Below are 6305 nucleotides of genomic sequence, written 5' to 3'. Positions count from 1 at the left end.
CCCCTGTCCTCTACCCTCTACAGGAGTGTCTGACCCCTGTCCTCTACCCTCACCAGGAGTGTCTGACCCCTGCCCTCTACAGGAGTGTCTGTCCTCTACCCTCTACAGGAGTGTCTGACCCCTGTCCTCTACTCTCTACAGGAGTGTCTGGCCCCTGACCCCTGACCTCTACAGGAGTGTCTGACCCCTGTCCTCTACCCTCTACAGGAGTGTCTGACCCCTGTCCTCTACCCTCTACAGGAGTGTCTGACCCCTGACCTCTACCCTCTACAGGAGTGTCTGACCCCTACCCTCTACAGGAGTGTCTGACCCCTGTCCTCTACCCTCTACAGGAGTGTCTGACCCCTGTCCTCTACCCTCTACAGGAGTGTCTGACCCCTGTCCTCTACCCTCTACAGGAGTGTCTGACCCCTGTCCTCTACCCTCTACAGGAGTGTCTGACCCCTGTCCTCTACCCTCACCAGGAGTGTCTGACCCCTGCCCTCTACAGGAGTGTCTGTCCTCTACCGTCTACAGGAGTGTCTGACCCCTGTCCTCTACTCTCTACAGGAGTGTCTGGCCCCTGACCCCTGACCTCTACAGGAGTGTCTGACCCCTGTCCTCTACCCTCTACAGGAGTGTCTGACCCCTGTCCTCTACCCTCTACAGGAGTGTCTGACCCCTGACCTCTACCCTCTACAGGAGTGTCTGACCCCTGCCCTCTACAGGAATGTCTGACCCCTGCCCTCTACCCTCTACAGGAGTGTCTGACCCCTGCCCTCTACCCTCTACAGGAGTGTCTGACCCCTGCCCTCTACCCTCCACAGGAGTGTCTGACCCCTGCCCTCTACCCTCTACAGGAGTGTCTGACCCCTGCCCTCTACCCTCTACAGGAGTGTCTGACCCCTGCCCTCTACCCTCTACAGGAGTGTCTGACCCCTGACCTCTACCCTCTACAGGAGTGTCTGACCCCTGACCTCTACCCTCTACAGGAGTGTCTGACCCCTGTCCTCTACCCTCTACAGGAGTGTCTGACCCCTGCCCTCTACAGGAGTGTCTGACCCCTGCCCTCTACCCTCTACAGGAGTGTCTGACCCCTGTCCTCTACCCTCTACAGGAGTGTCTGACCCCTGTCCTCTACCCTCTACAGGAGTGTCTGACCCCTGCCCTCTACCCTCTACAGAAGTGTCTGACCCCTGCACCCTACCCTCTGCAGGAGTGTCTGACCCCTGCCCTCTACAGGAGTGTCTGACCCCTGTCCTCTACCCTCTACAGGAGTGTCTGACCCCTGTCCTCTACCCTCTACAGGAGTGTCTGACCCCTGCCCTCTACCCTCTACAGGAGTGTCTGACCCCTGCCCTCTACCCTCTACAGGAGTGTCTGACCCCTGACCTCTACCCTCTACAGGAGTGTCTGACCCCTGACCTCTACCCTCTACAGGAGTGTCTGACCCCTGACCTCTACAGGAGTGTCTGACCCCTGACCTCTACCCTCTACAGGAGTGTCTGACCCCTGACCCCTGCCCTTTACCCTCTACAGGAGTGTCTGACCCCTGACCTCTACCCTCTACAGGAGTGTCTGACCCCTGACCTCTACCCTCTACAGGAGTGTCTGACCTCTACCCTCTACCCTCTACAGGAGTGTCTGACCCCTGCCCTCTACCCTCTACAGGAGTGTCTGACCCCTGTCCTCTACCCTCTACAGGAGTGTCTGACCCCTGACCTCTACCCTCTACAGGAGTGTCTGACCCCTGTCCTCTACCCTCTACAGGAGTGTCTGACCCCTGACCTCTACCCTCTACAGGAGTGTCTGACCCCTGCCCTTTACCCTCTACAGGAGTGTCTGACCCCTGTCCTCTACCCTCTACAGGAGTGTCTGACCCCTGACCCCTGCCCTTTACCCTCTACAGGAGTGTCTGAATCTGCCCACCCCTGCCGTCGACCCTGAGGGCGTGGCTTGTGTTCGACCAACCAGAGCCCCGTGGACCTGCGACGTCACTGTGACATCATCATGTTCCCCTCCGTGACCCGTATCCTCCCCTCTAGGGTGTCATCGCCGCTCCTCCTGGCCGCCACGTTGATGCTGGCGGCCGCCGGCCCGGTCTCGGGGTCGGACGCTGACACGTGTTTCTCCAGACAGCATCAGAGCGCCATAGTGAATGTCCGCCAGGCGCTGGCCCGACCAACCACCGTCATGGACTCCAGAGTCGCCCAATCAGAGAGAGACTGTGTTCTGGCCTGCTGCTCAGAGGACGTCAAGCCAGGTAGGGGAGGAACCACACACAATCACACACACAATAACACACACAATAACACACCCACACACACACAATAACACCCACACACAATAACACTCACACACACAATAACACTCACACACACAATAACACCCACACACACACAATAACACACACACACAATAACACCCACACACACAATAACACCCAGACACACACAATAACACTCACACACACAATAACACTCACACACACAATAACACTCACACACACAATAACACTCACACACACAATAACACTCACACACACAATAACACACACACACACAATAACACTCACACACACAATAACACCCACACACACACAATAACACTCACACACACAATAACACCCACACACACACAATAACACTCACACACACAATAACACTCACACACACAATAACACTCACACACACAATAACACCCACACACACACAATAACACTCACACACACAATAACACTCACACACACAATAACACTCACACACACAATAACACCCACACACACACAATAACACTCACACACACAATAACACTCACACACACAATAACACTCACACACACAATAACACCCACACACACACAATAACACCCACACACACACAATAACACTCACACACACAATAACACACACACACACACAATAACACCCAGACACACACAATAACACTCACACACACAATAACACACACACACACAATAACACTCACACACACAATAACACTCACACACACAATAACACTCACACACACAATAACACTCACACACACAATAACACCCAGACACACACAATAACACCCAGACACACACAATAACACTCACACACACAATAACACACACACACACAATAACACTCACACACACAATAACACCCACACACACACAATAACACTCACACACACAATAACACTCACACACACAATAACACTCACACACACAATAACACTCACACACACGCAATAACAAACAATAACACGCAATAACACACACACACACACACACAATAACAAACAATAACACACAATAACACACAATAACAAACAATAACACACAATAACACGCAATAACACACAATCACACACAATAACACACAATAACACGCAATAACACACAATAACACACAATAACACGCAATAACACACAATAACACACAATCACACACACACAATAAATCTTCTTAGGGCTGCAGTCCCGTTAACGGGATCGATTTGACACCAGCCAGTGAAAGTGCAGGGCGCCAAATTCAAAACAACAGAAATCTCATAATTAAAATTCCTCAGACATACAAGTATTTCACACCATTTTAAAGATACACTTCTTGTTAATCTCACCACAGTGTCTGATTTCAAAAAGGCTTTACAGCGAAAGCAGCACAAACGATTATGTTAGGTCACTGCAAAATCACAGAAAAACACAGCCATTTTTCCAGCCAAAGAGAGGAGTCACAAAAAGCAGAAATAGAGATAAAATGAATCACTAACCTTTGATGATCTTCATCAGATGGCACTCATAGGACTTCATGTTACACAATATATGTATTTTGTTCGATAAATTTCATATTTATATCTAAAAACCTCAGTTTACATTGGCGCCACGTTCAGAAATGCCTCCAGAGAAATTGCAGAGAGCCACGTCAAATAACATAAATACTCATCATAAACTTTTATGAAAGATACATGTTTTACATAGAATTAAAGATACACTTGTTCTTAATGCAACCGCTGTGTCAGATTTCAAAAAAGCTTTACGACAAAAGCACAATATTCAATAATCTGAGAACAGCGTTCAGCCACAAAAGGAAGCCATAATAGTTACCCGCCAAATTGTGGAGTCAACAAAACTCATAAATAGCGTTATAAATCTTCACTTACTTTTGCTGATCTTCGTCGGAATGCACTCCCAGGACTCCCACTTCCACATGAAATGTTTGTTTTGTTCGGTAATGTCCATCATTTATGTCCAAATAGCTACTTTTGTTAGCGCGTTTGGTAAACATTCGGTAAACAAATCCAGTCACGAAGTCACGTTCACTATAAGCAGACGAAATGTCCAAAAGTTCCGTAACAGTCAGTAGAAACATGTCAAACGATGTATTGAATCAGTCTTTAGGATGTTTTCAACATAAATCTTCAATAATGTTCCAACTGGAGAATTCCTTTGTCTTCAGAAGTACGATGGAACAGAGCTCGCTCTCACATGGTCAGGTCATGTTCAGGTCATGGTCAGAGCATGGTCAGGTCATGGTCAGGTCATGTTCAGGTCATGGTCAGAGCATGGTCAGAGCATGGTCAGAGCATGTTCAGGTCATGGCCTTATTCAATCCCCTCTCATTCGCCCCCACTTCACAGTAGAAGCATCAGACAAGGTTCTACAGACTGTTGACATCTAGTGGAAGCCGTAGGAAGTGCAAACTGACCAATATCCCACGGTGTATTTGATAGGCGATGAGTTGAAAACCTACAAACCTCAGATTTCCCACTTCCTGGTTGGATTTTTCTCAGGTTTTCGCCTGCCATATGAGTTCTGTTATACTCACAGACATCATTCAAACAGTATTAGAAACTTCAGAGTGTTTTCTATCCAATAATAATAATAATATGCATATCTTAGCAACTGGGACTGAGGAGCAGGCAGTTTACTCTGGGCACCTTTTCATCCAAGCTACTCAATTACTGCCCCTGCAGCCATAAGAAGATAACACACAATAACACACAATAACACACACACACATAATAACACACAATAACATACACACACAATCACACACACACGCAATAAGACACAGTAACACGCAATAACACACACACACACACACAATAACACACAATAACACACACACACACATAATAACACACAATAACACACACACACACATAATAACACACAATAACATATGCACACAATCACACACACACGCAATAACACACACAAATACAATAACACACACACACACACACACACACACACACATATTAACACACAATAACATACGCACACAATCACACACACACGCAATAACACACACAAATACAATAACACACACACACACACACACACATATTAACACACAATAACATACGCACACAATCACACACACACGCAATAACACACACAAATACATGCAATAACACACAATAACAGACAGTAACATGCAAAAACACACACTAACACTCAGTAACATAATAAAACACAATAACACACAACACGCAATAACACACAATAACACACACACACATAATAAAACACAATAACACACACACACATAATAAAACACAATAACACACAACACGCAATAACATGCAATAACACAATAAGCAGTAACACGAAATAACACACAATAACACACACACACAGAATAACACGCAATAACACGCAATAACATACACACATACAATAACATACACACATACAATAACATATACACATACAATAACACACAATAACAATAACACGATGGCACTTTCAAACAGAAGGATTGTTGGTCGTGATACTTGGTATTAGTAGAGGGACAGAACACGGTGGCACTTTCAAACAGAAGGATTGTTGGTCGTGATACTTGGTATTAGTAGAGGGACAGAACACGGTGGCACTTTCAAACAGAAGGATTGTTGGTCGTGATACTTGGTATTAGTAGAGGGACAGAACACGGTGGCACTTTCAAACAGAAGGATTGTTGGTCGTGATACTTGGTATTAGTAGAGGGACAGAACACGGTGGCACTTTCAAACAGAAGGATTGTTGGTCGTGATACTTGGTATTGGTAGAGGGACAGAACACGGTGGAACTTTCAAACAGAAGGATTGTTAGTCGTGATACTTGGTATTAGTAGAGGGACAGAACACGATGGCACTTTCAAACAGAAGGATTGTTGGTCGTGATACTTGGTATTAGTAGAGGGACAATAACACGGTGGCACTTTCAAACAGAAGGATTGTTGGTCGTGATACTTGGTATTGGTAGAGGGACAGAACACGGTGGCACTTTCAAACAGAAGGATTGTTGGTCGTGATACTTGGTATTAGTAGAGGGACAGAACACGGTGGCACTTT

The sequence above is a fragment of the Salvelinus fontinalis genome, unplaced genomic scaffold (genome assembly GCF_029448725.1).
Source record: "Salvelinus fontinalis isolate EN_2023a unplaced genomic scaffold, ASM2944872v1 scaffold_0348, whole genome shotgun sequence".
Lineage (NCBI taxonomy): Eukaryota > Metazoa > Chordata > Actinopteri > Salmoniformes > Salmonidae > Salvelinus > Salvelinus fontinalis.
The sequence above is the reverse complement of the archived record's forward strand: the minus strand, read 5'-3'. Positions refer to the sequence as shown.